Source organism: Octopus sinensis, linkage group LG10 (assembly GCF_006345805.1).
Source record: "Octopus sinensis linkage group LG10, ASM634580v1, whole genome shotgun sequence".
NCBI classification, from domain to species: domain Eukaryota; kingdom Metazoa; phylum Mollusca; class Cephalopoda; order Octopoda; family Octopodidae; genus Octopus; species Octopus sinensis.
The window spans coordinates 55,088,019-55,103,679 of record NC_043006.1 but is presented as its reverse complement, the minus strand read 5'-3'; the positions used below and the strand labels follow the sequence as shown (position 1 = coordinate 55,103,679).

General features: G+C 35.0%; 1 protein-coding gene and 1 pseudogene across 1 annotated transcript in view; both read right to left on the bottom strand.

Annotated features, from left to right (window-relative positions):
* Positions 1 to 15,661, bottom strand: part of LOC115216808 (proteasome subunit beta type-2) — an 87,679-nt gene that overhangs the window by 48,535 nt on the left and 23,483 nt on the right. The window lies entirely within an intron of this gene.
* Positions 5,196 to 5,295, bottom strand: LOC115216858 (annotated as a pseudogene).

Here is a 15,661-nt window from a genome sequence, read left to right as displayed (position 1 = left end):
AGAGGTGCAGCAACATTAAAGGGAAATTAACATATAAGATAGCTTTCATGTGCGGCAGATGCACAGGGACAATAGACACAACAGACACTCAGAAAACAGATTCCATCATACTCCAGGGAGAGAAACTAGAAGTAGTTGATAGTTTCCGCTACCTGGGTGACCAAGTTAGTAGCGGAGGTGGATGCACAGAGAGTATCACCACTAGAATACGAATAGCCTGGGCAAAGTTCAGAAAGCTCCTACCCCTACTGGCAACAAAAGGTCTCTCCCTCAGAGCGAAAGGTAGATTGTATGATGCATGTGTGCGAACTGCCATGCTTCACGGTAATGAAACATGGGCTGTGACTGCAGAAGACATGCGTAGACTTGAAAGAAATGAAGCTAGCATGATCCGCTGGATGTGTAGTGTCAGTGTGCACGCAAGACAGAGTGTAAGCATCCTGAGAGAAATGCTGGATATAAGAAGCATCAGATGTGGTGTGCAAGAACGACGCTTGCGATGGTATGGTCATGTGCTGCGGATGGATGAAGAGAGATGTGTGAAGAAGTGCCACTCCCAAACAGTTGAAGGTATCAGGGGGAGAGGTAGACCCAGGAAGACATGGGATGAGGTAGTCAAGCATGACCTCAGAGCATTGGGCCTCACTGAGGCAATGGCGAAGGACCGAGATCTCTGGAGATATGCTGTGACTACAAAGACCCGGCTGCTTTCTGCAGCAATTCCACATACCCCCTACCCATTCTAAGTACCCCGGATCCAAAGTACCCTGGATCCCCAAAGTACCCCGATCCCCAAGTACCCCGGACCTCGTTTCCCCCGTGCCGCTGACACGTTAAAAGCTCGAACCGATCGTGACCGATGCCGGACCCTCCGGCCCCTGTGCAGGTGGCACGTAAAAAGCACCCAATCCACTCACGGAGTGGTTGGCGTTAGGAAGGGCATCCAGCCGTAGAAACTCTGCCAGATTCAGACTGGAGCCTGGAGCGGCCCCTGGCTTCCCAGACCCGGTCGAACCGTCCAACCCGTGCTAGCGCGGAAAGCGGACGTTAAACGATGATGATGATGATGATATATATATATATATATATATATATATATATATATATATATATATATATATGCATATACATAAATTATTATTATAATTTCATTGAATGCCACACATCCATTTCCAAGTATGTTAATCTATCTTCATCTTTTTGATGCAACTCTACTCTCTACTGTTTTCTTCTTCCATCCTTCTCTAATTCCCCTTTCTCCCCTCCCTCTTTCTCTGTTTTCTATCTGTCTCTCTCTCACCCTCTTTCTCTTTTTCCCTCATTGCTCACACATGACCACTCTCCATCTTTCTTTTCCTGCACAGATGTTCAAAAGACTGAACGTTTTTTTTTTCTTTCTCTCTCTCTCTCTCCCTCTCTCTTCCATCCTCTTTCTTTTCAAAGAAAATATTTCTCCCAGCATTCACTATTTTCCTCTCATTCTGGTTTTATGAACTTCCATGTTGTTTTCGTCCGGTTTCCTTGAATGTCTCCATTGTCCAGTTTTTGATCCCAATTTTGACCCTCCATAAATCCTAATTTTATTTTAGAATTTATGGGAGCAACTAACTTTGAAGACTCATATTGTTGTTGAATGCTTGAAATAAGGAGTAGATAGACAGCCGACAACTGATGAAAGGTCCTTTCTCTGTGTTTATTTGTCTTAACTCATTTGTTTATGTATTTCATGTTGGTTGCACAGTTGGTGATGTCCTGTACCTATATATATATATATATATATATTATTTATTATATTATTATTATTATTTCATTGAATGCCATACCTCCATTTCCAAATAAGTTTATATATATATATATATATATGCATATACATAAATTATTATTATAATTTCATTGAATGCCACACATCCATTTCCAAGTATGTTAATCTATCTTCATCTTTTTGATGCAACTCTACTCTCTACTGTTTTCTTCTTCCATCCTTCTCTAATTCCCCTCCCTCTTTCTCTGTTTTCTATCTGTCTCTCTCTCACCCTCTTTCTCTTTTTCCCTCATTGCTCACACATGACCACTCTCCATCTTTCTTTTCCTGCACAGATGTTCAAAAGACTGAACGTTTTTTTTTTCTTTCTCTCTCTCTCTCTCCCTCTCTCTTCCATCCTCTTTCTTTTCAAAGAAAATATTTCTCCCAGCATTCACTATTTTCCTCTCATTCTGGTTTTATGAACTTCCATGTTTGTTTTCGTCCGGTTTCCTTGAATGTCTCCATTGTCCAGTTTTTGATCCCAATTTTGACCCTCCATAAATCCTAAATTTTATTTTAGAATTTATGGGAGCAACTAACTTTGAAGACTCATATTGTTGTTGAATGCTTGAAATAAGTAGATAGACAGCCGACAACTGATGAAAGGTCCTTTCTCTGTGTTTATTTGTCTTAACTCATTTGTTTATGTATTTCATGTTGGTTGCACAGTTGGTGATGTCCTGTACCTATATATATATATATATATATATATTATTATTATTATTATTATTATTATTTCATTGAATGCCATACCTCCATTTCCAAATAAGTTTATATATATATATATATATATATATTATTATTATTATTATTATTATTATCATTATTATAGGAGTGGCTGTGTGGCAAGTAGCTTGCTTACCAACCATATGGTTCCAGGTTCAGTCCAACCTTGGCCAAGTGTCTTCTACTATAGCCTCAGACCAACCAAAGCCTTGTAAGTGAATTTGGTAGATGGAAACTAAAAGAAGCCCATTGTGTATATGTATATATCTGTGTACATATGTTTGTGTCTGTGTTTGTCACCGACAACTGATGCTGGTGTGTTTACATCCTCATAACTTAGCAGTTCAGCAAAAGAGACCAATAGAATAAGTACTATGGTTACAAAGAATAACCTCTGGAGTCAATTTCTTCAACTAAATGGTGGTGCTCCAGCATGGTGTCAGTCAAATGACTGAAACAAATAAAAGAGTAAAAGTGTATATGTGTGTGTGTGTACATATATATATATACACACATACACAAATTACCAAGATAAAGATCATGGAGATCTCAAAGAGGCTGCTTTCATTCTCAGCAGCATAAACTAACAAGTTAATGATAATGAAGGCATTCATATATAGAATACTGTTTTCTTTTTTTTCCTCAAAATTTAAGATGTTCTCATTTCAGTTTATTAAGGACTGAAATAGAATTATACAAGCAAACAAAACCATATTTACACAGAATGTACAAAATATAATCATATAGAAAAGTAGTACTCGGTACATTCATGAATCACACATACCTAAGAAAATAAATCAAAAACAGCTGTAAATGCCTATAACATAATCAGTTTTTGATTGAAAATAAATCTGAAATATATATTTTGAAGATCCTGAATATCCACTGTTCAAAACCTACTTATATATTTTTTAAATTGTTAAATAAAGAAAAAACAAAAGCATAATACAAAAAAAAGTTGACGGGAGAGGTTTTAGAAATTCATACCTAAACAAATGAGTATCAAAACTTTGTACAGATACTCAAACTGGAAAATGTGAAATACAATACTATATGAATATAATACTGTATGCATGTGTTTCTAGATAAATATATGTATTCAATATACTGTAATTATTTAAAACTTATAGTGAAAATGAAAACTGTATATGCTTAAGTCGCACTTTTTTCCTTAAAAGTATGACGCAGAAACTAGCATCTGACTTATCCTACAGAACAGTTAAGTCTAAAAACAAAATATATGGTACACTGTAAATGCCGAAAGCAGTAATTTAACACTGTCTGAGCTGTTAGCTGACAAGCTTAATTAAACACTATAATAAAACACACTAACAGAAATTACATAGTTTCCTTGGATTTAACTGTGTGCTATATGTGAAATCAGCAACCTTGTGAGTAGTTTGTTTTTATTTTATGTTTCTCCATTCTAACATGGATTGGAGAAAGACTTCTTTAAGGCAGTATTTTATGGCTGGATAGCTATCCTGCCACTTTTCTCATTCCCCTGGTCTTTAAAAGCACAGCACTACAGGACACTGTTTGCAGAAAATGCAAACATCTACACAAACACACACATAAATACACAACAAGATTCCATACAGTTTCCATCTGCCCATTTTACTTACAAGGCAGTGGTGAGCCTGGGGCTGTTGTATAAAACACTGAAGACACTCAAGGTGCTTTGCATTGGAATAGAACTTGAAATCATGTAGTTAATGGAATATAACTTGAAACCAAGTGAGCTCCATATCCACATAGTTGTGTCTGCATATATTTTGTATTGTTTGTTTTCATGTTTGCCATGTGTGATCTACTTATGGCATTACATTAATGTATGAATGAGTTTTATGAATGAACTAGTAAAGGGTGTATTAATATGTTGTACAAGATTTGTAGGTTTATAAAAGTAGTAAAAATTTTCTATAAAATAAAATCTTGGCAATGATTGCTAGAACTAAGCACAAGAGAAAGATTTATGACACTTATTTTAAATTACTAAACTAAATCTGTTCGTTGATATCAGAAAGTCTCTGTTAGGTTAGCAAGATAAAGGCTGTATGTGAATGAATGTAGAACATGCTAAATAAAAATAACTACACAGTTGAACAAAGAAATTCGGTCAACAACATGTAGCTATGAGCAACAAACAAAACATGTATACTAATATAAAAAAAAATGCAGTATGTTTGAACGAGAACAAGAGTAGTTATCAGTGGAAATTTTAACAATGCATAACAGGCAAAAATATGAATGTCCATAATAAAAGATAGCACAAGTTTATAGACTGTAACACGACTGCATGAGAAAAACTTCCATACAAAAGTTCAGAGTATAATGTGAAAATAAGTCAGAGTTGCTTCCAAAGAGAGGAAAATATTTTACCTGAAATATAAAGAGAGGACATATGTGCACGAAAGGAAAGAATGATGATGACAATGAAGAAATGTCTGAGTGTAAAACTGAGGAATTCCAAGTGTGGGTGTATATGTGTGAGTAGAGGAAAAATGTCATTAATTCTTGCTACTGCCTGACACAGTGCTACCCAGCACTGTGACAAACAAACTCTGACAAAATGTGTGAATATGTAGTTTTCATAAGACCTAAGTGCTTGCAACAGAGTGAACTTCACTAAAGGATGACATTCAAATCCATGCCTGCACCTACAAAGAAAATGGAATGCATCATGAATTTGCATGTCATTCTTGCACAGGGGGCTTGCTAATGTTCTCTGTATTATTTCAAATTTACTGCCAAAATAAATTTTGTTTTAAATAAAATTACATATACCATTACATTCTGAGTTCTTGCACAACATCTGTCACCTTGTTTAACACTATCACCTGGTCTTTGTGTGTTTTTTGTGAAGTTCACTTTGTTGTAAGTTATTAGAGTGAGGTCTCTGGTTTCGGGATAATTCTCCTGCTTCCTTCAACCAGCATTGGCAGACTGAATAAATAAAACACCAAAAGCACTGTCCTTCCCCAAATTCATAAATAAATTTAAATGCATACATTTAATAAATATACATTCAGCAGTGTTGTGTAAATAGGTTTCATTATTAAACACAACTCTCTCTGCAACAAGAGTGAAGAACAACTCAACTAGTTTCTATTGTCTTTACCAGCTTGTCAGGAGTGTTTCCTTCATCCAACTTATTCATGCAAACTTATTTACAAATTTACCCACACAATCTCAGTACTTTAATTAATATGCTATACTAAACCATTTACTAACATGCAAATGAGCAAAAGTAGTGCTTCATGTTCACCAAATTGTTCATGAATGGTTGTAAGCTATGCCCCCCTCTCACTTCTTAAACTAAATAAAGTAAAATACACTTGATGACTAGTAAAACCAACTGAGCTTGTTCTTCAAACCATTCAGTAGATGGAGCTCTATGGTTTAACCAGGTGGTCTCATCACATAACAAATTTAAAGTATGCTTATTAAATATACACATGTAAATGTATTTATAAACTTAGCAGCACACTTTAGTACTTTAATTAATGAGCCTATGTTTGCCTGTGTTATATCATCATCATCATTTAACATCCCTTGTTCATGTTGGCATGGGTTAGATGGTTTGACCAGGGTGGGCAAGCTGGAAGGCTGCACCAGACTCCAGCCTGGTTTGGCATGGTTTCTACAGCTGGATACCCTTCCTAACACCAACCACTCTGAGAGTGTAATTGGTGCTTTTACATGCCACTGGCATGGGTGACATTTGCATGACACCAGTATCTGCCATGACTGCGATTTTACTTGGCTTGACGGGTCTTGTCAAACACGACATAATGTCAAATGTCATTGCCTCAATGAGGCTGAACACTTAAAAGGAGCTCTGCCACTATGCCTCTGTGAGGTTCAATGTTCAAAATCCTTTTCTTTTTCTGTATTCATGTCAGCCAGCACAAGGCCAGCAATTTTGGGGGCAGGGTGATAAGTTGATTACGTCAACCCCAGTACTCAACTGGTAATTACTTTATCAACCTCAATGAAAGGCAAAGTCAACCTCAGTGGAATTTGAACTCAGAATGTAAAAACAAATGAAATACCACTAAGCATTTTGTCTGGCATGCTAACGATTTTGCCAGCTCGCTACTTTAAATACATATAATTTAATTTATTTAAAAGGAGAAAAAAAAACATTGGCAACATTTAGTCTACATGCTATACCTGGTCACTGAAACATTTTTCTGTAGGTCATAATGACCTTCCATTTAAAGACAACATAAACCAAATGTCTAATTTCTAAAATAGATAGTAATTCTTCAGAATCCAGTTCACAGTATAGTGTGACATTTAGCTGAATTAAAGTTCTCCATGTTTAATTTAGCCTCTAAACAAAAGTTAATCTGTTACGGGAGTAAAAACATCCAGCTCGTATAACAAGTAGCCTAAAGAAAATGGATCTGGTATTTTAAATTTAGAAACTGCTGATAAGATTGTTCCTGTTTCAGTAATTATGGAAGTTCATATATATAAAGATACTTTTTATCTTTATAATTAATGAATGGTTACATGTCTGAAGCAGAAACAGTTACATACCAATGACTTATATATGTATAGTTGAAACGGCATTGTATTAATATAAAAACAACTATCATCGTCATCATCAGCATCATCATTCACCTCCAGCCAAATATTTCAGGTGTTATGCCTGTATTAGAAATGATTATTATAATAATTATTATTAAAGTGGCGAGCTGACAGAATCATTAGCATGCTGGTTGAAATGCTTAGCAGTATTTTGCCCATCACAATATTCTGGGTTCAAATTCTGCTGAGGCTGATGCTGCCTTTCATCCTTTCAGAGTCAATAAATCAAGTAAGTACCAGTGAAACACTGGGGTCAATGTAATCAACTTGTACCCTCCAAAATGACTGCCCTTGTGACAAAATTTAAAACCATTATTATAATTATTTGTCATTACATTCTGAATTCAAAACCTGCTGAGGTCAACTTTGCCCTTCATCCTTTCAGGGTTGATAAAATAAGTATTAATTGTACACTAGGATTGATGTAATCGATTATCCCTTCCTCCAGTTTCAGACTTTGTGCCTATAATAGAAAGGATTATTATAAAGATGGCAAGCTGGCAGAACCATTAGCACACCAGAGAAAATGCTAAGCAGCATTTCATCCATCTTAATGTTCTGGATTCAGATTTTGCCAAGGTCAACTTTGCCTTTCACCCTTTGGGGATCGAGGCAATAAGTACCAGTCAAGCATAGGGACCGATGTAATCAACAAGTCCCCATCCACAAAATTTCAGGCCTTGTATCCATAGATGAAAGAATTATTACTATTATAAAGGTGGAGAGCAGGCAGGATTGTTAGCATATCAAACAAAATGTTTACAGGCATTTCTACCAGCTTTACATTCCGTCATGGTCAACTCAGCCTTTCGGGTTTGATAAAATAAAATACCAGTCAAGTACTGACGTTGATGTTACCAGTTTATCACTCCCTCAAAATTGCTGACCTTGCACCAAAATTAGAAGGAATTATTATAATTATATATTTATTTATTATACTATTTCAGAATCTCTGTTGTACTTAGCATTTTTCTTTGCTAAATGTTATTTATCCTTTTAATAAGCTGTCTTATTACACACACACATATTTGGTGAAATGGTAGAACTGTTAGAGTATCAAATAGAATATCTTGTGGCATTTACTTTAGCTCTCTGTGCTCCGAGTTAAAATCCTACAAAGTCCAACTTTGTCATTCATCCTTCTGGGCCAGCAAGTACCAGTACTGAAATTGATTTTTCACTCCCTTGTTCTGGAAGTAATCAGCTGTGGTTTGTTCTGGAGACAGATGGGCTGCACAATGTTTTAGAAATGCCCAAGACATGCTGTATGCCATAATGGAATCCTTACAACTCTATCAGGAAAAGAGGGCTTAAGGAAAGGACTGTGGGTGGGTTGTATCAATGTGCCTGTATAATATTTCACAACCATCATTATCATTATCATTATTGCTGATGCCAGGTAAGAAGCACTCATGCCAGTACCAGTCAAATGCACCCATGCCATGCCACACGCAAAGCATTTGTGCCAGTGCTGCATAAAAAAGCACCCATGCTGGTGCCACATAAAAAATATCAAGTACAGGCTGTGGAGTGGTTAGCATTAGGAAGGGCATTCAGCCATAGAAGCCATACCAAAACAGACAAATTGGAGTCTGGGCAGCTCATGTCAAACCATCAAACCCATGCTAGTGTGGAAAATGGATGTTAAATGATGATGATGATGAAGATAATAATTAAGCTAGTACATGCTAATTTAAGTAGCAAGAATCTTATCTTGAGTTTTGACGACAATAAGTCTCCTCAAATCTCAAGAATCTTTCTTAGGATTCTTGCAGAATATAGGATGGAACTTATCATTATTAGAATGATAGATCGACAAACTCATTAGACATCAAACAAAATGCCTTGCAATATTTGGTTACAGCTCTTTTTGTGCTGAGCTCAAATCCTATCAAGTTCAACTTAACTTTTCATCCCTCTTGGCTTAATTAAGTACTAGTCAAGTGCTGAAGTTGATTCAAACCACTAATTCTTTCTCCAAATTACTGAACTTGTATCTAAATCATCATTATCATTATGAGCTGGTAAACTCATTAGCACACCAAACAAAATGCTTTGCATTATTTCTTATGAATTCAAATTCCACCGAGGTAGACTCTGCTTTTCAACCTTTTGGGGTTAATAAAGTAACTACCAGTTGAGCACTGGGATCAATGTAATCAACTAGCCCCCTCTCCCAAAATGTCAGGCCTTGTGCCTATAATAGAAAGGATTATTATTACTGTTGTTATTAAAATGCTCAGTGGCATTTCATCCATCTTTACGTTCTGAGTTCAAATGCCACAGAAATCAGTTTTGCCTTTCATCTTTTCAAGGTCAATGAAATAAGTACCAGTTGATTTCTGGAGTTGATGTAATCAACTTACTCCCTCCCCCGAAATTGCTGGCCTTGTACCAAAATTTGAAACCATTGTTATTATTATTGAGTGGTATAGAAACCAATTAGAAATAATTCAATGAACCAGTTCAAAAGTGAGGCAAGTGACTGTCCAATACATGATTTAGTCAGTGTATTAAACAATAACCGGCATTGATGGATGAGATATCCTGCATAAGCCAAACTGACAACATCTATTACCATAATACTTCTAGTCATTCCAGTCAGACAAATCATAAACTGTGTGTTCAAAGTTTACACTTGTTTTAAAGAGAAATTTAACAACTAATAAATGCAAAACAAGTTAAATTGTTTTATTTACAAAACAAAAGAAGTTAAATCATTTTGTTTGTCAGGGAGGGGGCTACTGCCATTTTTCAAGCTAGCCTACATATTTTTTTTATTTCTTGTTTCAGCTCAAAGCTGCGGCCATGCTGATGCACCGCCGTTGTATAGTACCTTTTTTTTTATACAACTTCGATATTTTTCAACTTTTGGAACCAATTAATTTTACAGCTGAATGCTCTTCCGGCTACTGAGCACCACAGAGTAGATGTGGAACCTGTTTGCCTGGCATGTGCCTAGGCCAGCTGTGTCTGTCTGAGTCTGATTTTCAGAGAGAGAGAGAGAGACTACATGGTAGTGTTGGTGAGCAGAGTTAAGTGATCTGGTGTTTAGCAATGAGAGAAAAGACAGAAGTGACACAATAAGAGGGAGAGTAAAAGAGAGAATGAAAATTCAAATATGTGATAAAAGTTAATGGTGCATATTCAAATATTCAGTAAAATATATCATGCAGGTAATCAATAACACAAATATGGCTTCAAGAATTAAAGATCTCTGATAGATTATTAACTATTTCAATGTTCCCATGACAACAAGAGAATTTCTGTAGTCATTCAACAAATCCCATCTAGAAGTCAGATCTCCCTTAAGCCTTCTGATATCAACCCACCTAAGGCTCCTTGATACAAACTCTATGGATCTATGAAACAAACTTCTTGTTTTAAAGTGATCTAAATTAAAACATTCCATCAGAATTTCATGATAGTTTAAGTTCTAAAAACCAGCTTAATAATGACAAAGCTATTTTACTAAAAGTTTTTGTTATGGCTTCTATGGCTGGATGCCCTTTCTAACACCAACCACTTCACAATGTGTACTGGGTGCTTTTTATGTGGCACCAACATCAGTGCTTTTAGTCACAAAAGAGTTAAGGTAAACATAGCCTAACAATAAAAATATAATGGCTATTAGCTATTACTATAAATATTAATACTTTGTTTAGTTGACTATAGTCATCTCTACAGAACATCCATAGTTCTATGTTACTAAATCAATTATAATAACATAACATCTTAATTAAGGACAGTATGCTGAGAAGTTCACTTTGCAATCACACAGTTACAAATTTTATCCCATTGCATAACATCTGAGGCAAGTGACTTCTACTATAAGCTGACCAATGCCATGGGAAATAAATTCTGCTGGAAACAAACTACACAGAAGCCTATGTTGCATGTACAGGTGTTTGTCTCAGCATGTCTTTGCTTGAGCAGCAGTGGCATTTGCTTATGTCCTGCAAATTAGTAGTTTGCCATGCAAAATTGGGTGGAATAAAAACATTACTTTATTTGAAAACAAGAACTGGTAGCATGAAGGCCTCAAAAAGCAGTATTCTTACAACCCTTACCAACAAGGAAAAAGCTGAGTAAAATTGTGATGATGATGATGATGATGACGATTTGTATTACATGGTAAAAATCCCATCATAATTTTATATAAGAAATACCTGGTTGTATTTGAAAGAGAGAGTTATGGCTTAGTCAGAGGAAGAACTAAGCCTTGGAACACTGAGGTTGGTGGCAAGAAGGAAAGAAATTATCATCAGACTGGCAACCTGTTAAATTCACCCAAGGACTAGATGGCGATGATAAACCAGACAACAGATTAAGTTCCCCATCCAAGAACAGAAACAATCCCTTGAATAAGCTTTCATATAGTGTTTACCTACCATATTTCTCTAACAAGGTCCTTGTTGATTGAGGCTATGGTAGAAGGCTCTAATCCAAGGCACCATGTAAGGAGACCAAACCTGAACCCACACAGCTGCAAAATAAACTTCAAAACCATTTGCTGATAAAAAAAAACCCAATTCCAGAGCACAGGCTCACTCACAGAACTCAAATCACATACCTATTGTTTATCAAGTAATTAGAAGTACCAAATTTCATGTTAGAATTACTAGCTTCATATGCTGATGGTTAAAAAAAATTAGCATTATTTAACTAATACATGATTCATGATTATTTCGAAAGTTAACTGAAAGATATAGGTGGAAGCATGTCTGTGCAATTTAAGAAGTTTACTTCCTAACCACATGGTTTTGGATTAATTCCCACAGTAAGGAACTTTGAGCAAGTATCTTCTACTAAAGTCTCAGAGCCAACCAAAGCCTTATGAATGAATTTGGTAGATGAAAAAGCCCATCATGCGTGTACATGTGTATGTTAGTGTCTCCTTGTTTTGATATCAAGCAACAGCTGTAAATAAATGCCATACCATCATACAAACAATGTCATTCATTTCCAATTTTCTATGAAAGCATGGCTGGCCATGGGGATCTATTAACCTTGATTGGAGGCAGGTATGGGTTAGCAACAAAGAGAGCATCTAGCCATTGAAAATCTGTTATGGAATCCTATCTGACCCATTCAATGATGGAAAAACAGTAAGTATGATGATGAGGCAACGTTTTTGGTTACATTTATAGTCAAAAAAGGGTTAACAGCAACAACAAATCCGTTACTCAGCACATTCTCAATAAGAAGATTGATTTCAACAAATTGATACCAGTTTTTTAAAGTTTAATCCAAAGTCTTTTAGCAGGAACCAAAGTTACCCATAATCAGTATAGAACTTTCCTTAGTTTTTCTTATCTAAATATTATACATCCACCGACTGTAGATGTACTGCTGTTAACAACTAGTGAACAATGCTACCTACTCTACTAACATATAGCAACATGTTATCATCAGCACTATTAGTTCCATAACTGTTAACCTACAAATTGGCATGGGATGGAAATAATTTCAAGTGTACACACAGCCCAATGATATAAATCAAATCTGCACTCCAAGCAATCTAATAATAGTTTAAAGTCAGTTAAACTATAGTAAAATCACTGTAAACATTAGTATTGTTCAAGCAATAACTTGCTAAATTTCAAAAGTAGATTGAAATCACTGCAGTTCCATGTTTGGTTTAACCAGCATTGCCTGACTTCAAGACCAGAAGTTCTACTCGACTATAAATAAACAACCTTATTCAAATTAAAGTTTCATTAGGAAAACACAAATATCTTCTTCATAACAAAGGTTTTATTCAGAATATAACTGCTTTTTTTTATGTTCTTGAAATAATAAGTTTATTGTTATTTTTATTACAAGCAGAAGGACCCCGTTTCACTCAGGTTATAAACTCATAGCCTTAACACAGTACTCTTTGCTTGTAGTGAAATTTGAAACCTTCCTTCTAGGCGAGCCTGGTGCAGCTATCTGGTTCGCCAGTTCTCAGTCAAATCGGCCATGGAAAGCGGACATTAAATGATGATGATGATGATGACAAATACACCGGTACAGAAAATTGTAATCAATGAAAGTAGCTGTAATAGTCTTTTTGGTACCAGAAATCATTACAACATGTTTATTTATTGATACACAAATACACAGGTACACTGTTTTTGTTTGACCCTTCAGTGTTTCTAACATTTTATTTATGCATTGGTGTACACAAATACGCTGGTACAGAAGATTGTAAACAATGAAAGTAGCTGTAATAATTTTTTTGGTACCAGATATTACAACAGTAAACGCTACACATAATAGTTGACAGAATGAAGAGAGAATGATAGAGACATGTCATCATCATCGTGGTATAAAATGTCCTTTACTATCTCATACATAACAAACACACAAACACATACACACAAACAGACACCTACATACGCATATACAAAATGTGATGATATCGTCGTGGTATAAAATGTCCATTACTATAGTTGATTATAGAAAGATTATTTTCAAGAAAATGTTATATTGTTTCAATCCAAATGAAAAAAATTACATGTTCACACTCGCGGGGTGTAATACTATTACCTTGTAAAATTTGATTTGATTTAGTGGAGCCATTTGAGAATGCATAGGGAACAGACAGAAAGACAAAGAATTTTATGTAGAGAGAGATTAAGCCTGTGAAAGTCACATTCAATCAACTTATATTCTTAGTAAAACACAAAATTCTGAAAAAAAAAAAATGTAAATACTTGCTATAATAACAGAAAAGATAACTGAGCATGTGTCTCTTTACAAGATACTAATATGTGTATGTTAACTTCAAAGTCTTATACCAGCTGTCTAAAACTTACTGTCATGTGTATAGCTCAAATAACTAACGTAATCTAATAAAAGCAGCTAAGTCTTTTAACTTGTAGTTGAAAATATTAAGCACACTTAAACCTTTTTCGTAAATAAACAATAAGGTTTTTCAGTAGAATGCTTCAAAAAGAGAATCAATAATAATAATCATTTCTATAGTGAATTTGAAAAAAAATTATAATTTAAGTCATAAGGAAACTGAATATTTGATGTGCATATATATTTTGTATCATTAATAGCATCAATGAATTAGAGAGAGAATTTGCAATGAACAGCAGCAGTTGCAATTCAAAGGAGTTTTATGAAACAAACAAGAAATGAGGCCAAGCTTCGAAAACTAAAATAGCAATAGGGAGGAAGGGTGACTTATCAGGTTTCTTAAGAAATATGAATTGGAGACTATTAATGAAGCAATAAAAGAACTATCTGGGGGTAAATTAACACCAGTCTGTTCTGAATAAAATAGTCTTGAACAGCTTGTATCTTAAGATGCACAACAACAGAAAGACCTAAGCTAAAACTGTTCTAAGAGGTAGCAGGTGTTAAGAAAAGTAGGGATAAGCAAACTTGTTGATCTGCAAAATTGTTGACCTAAAATAAAACCATATATTTACTACTAAACAGAAGTTTGTATTCTACATTTTCAAGACATTTTGATAAACTTCTGTAGTAATTGAATGCCATCCTTAACCCTTTTGTTACCAACCCAGCATAAACTGGCTCTGAGTACAAATGTCTTGTTTTCATAAGTTTTCAATTAAAATCTTCCACCAAACCTTAGTCACAATTTATGTTCCTAACACTAGCTGAATGATGACTAAGTTATTTTACAAAAATTCTTTGTTATATTTAAAGTAATTGAAAGAAAAACAGAGCATCTCAAAATAAATACAGTAACGAAAGGGTTAACACTACTCAATCATCCCTAGAGTTAGTAAATAAAAACGTCATACTGAGAGATACAAAACACTAGTGGCAAGGTATTAACCCTTTAACATTTCAGCTGACCATATCAGCCCCCAATATTCTACATGTGTTATATGTTCAAACCAGCCAGATTTGGCCTCTCATACCTACCCTACAGTGTCATTCTAAAAATAAAGAGATGCCATTGAAATCTCAAAGCTAAGAGATAATGTATAATTAATTCAAACCAATGTGAATGAATAAGCATTACATTTGACGAAGAAATCTGAATATATGTCACCTTTCAACAGTAAGCCACATTTTTAATTGCTCAAAGATTTTTGAAGAGTTTCATTTCACATCATAAATCAAGCACATTTCTATCTCAAACAAATAAATATTTCAGTCTTTACATCTAAATAGTAATCCAAAAAATTCTTCCATCAAGCCCTCTTTACTCCAGAATGAGCTTTTATGTTTAGCTATCTATTTTATATGACAAATGAGAGGTCAATAGTAAGAAGGCCATTCAGTATATACTGAATAACTCAAATTTTCACCCCATACAATGTATACAATCATTGGTATCTGATTAGGAGTTCGCTCAACTGCCAAACATCTTAAATAGTTGGATAAGATATTGCTTACTAAAATACTTATGATAAAAAAAAATTAATTAAAATATAAATTTTTAAGGTGATTTTGAAGACCTAGGGAATATATGGTTTCACAATAGAGGAGAGACATCAAATGATGCCTGTTTATCTCAGGTTACCAACATCCTCAGATGATCCTGACAGCTTGGTCAATTGA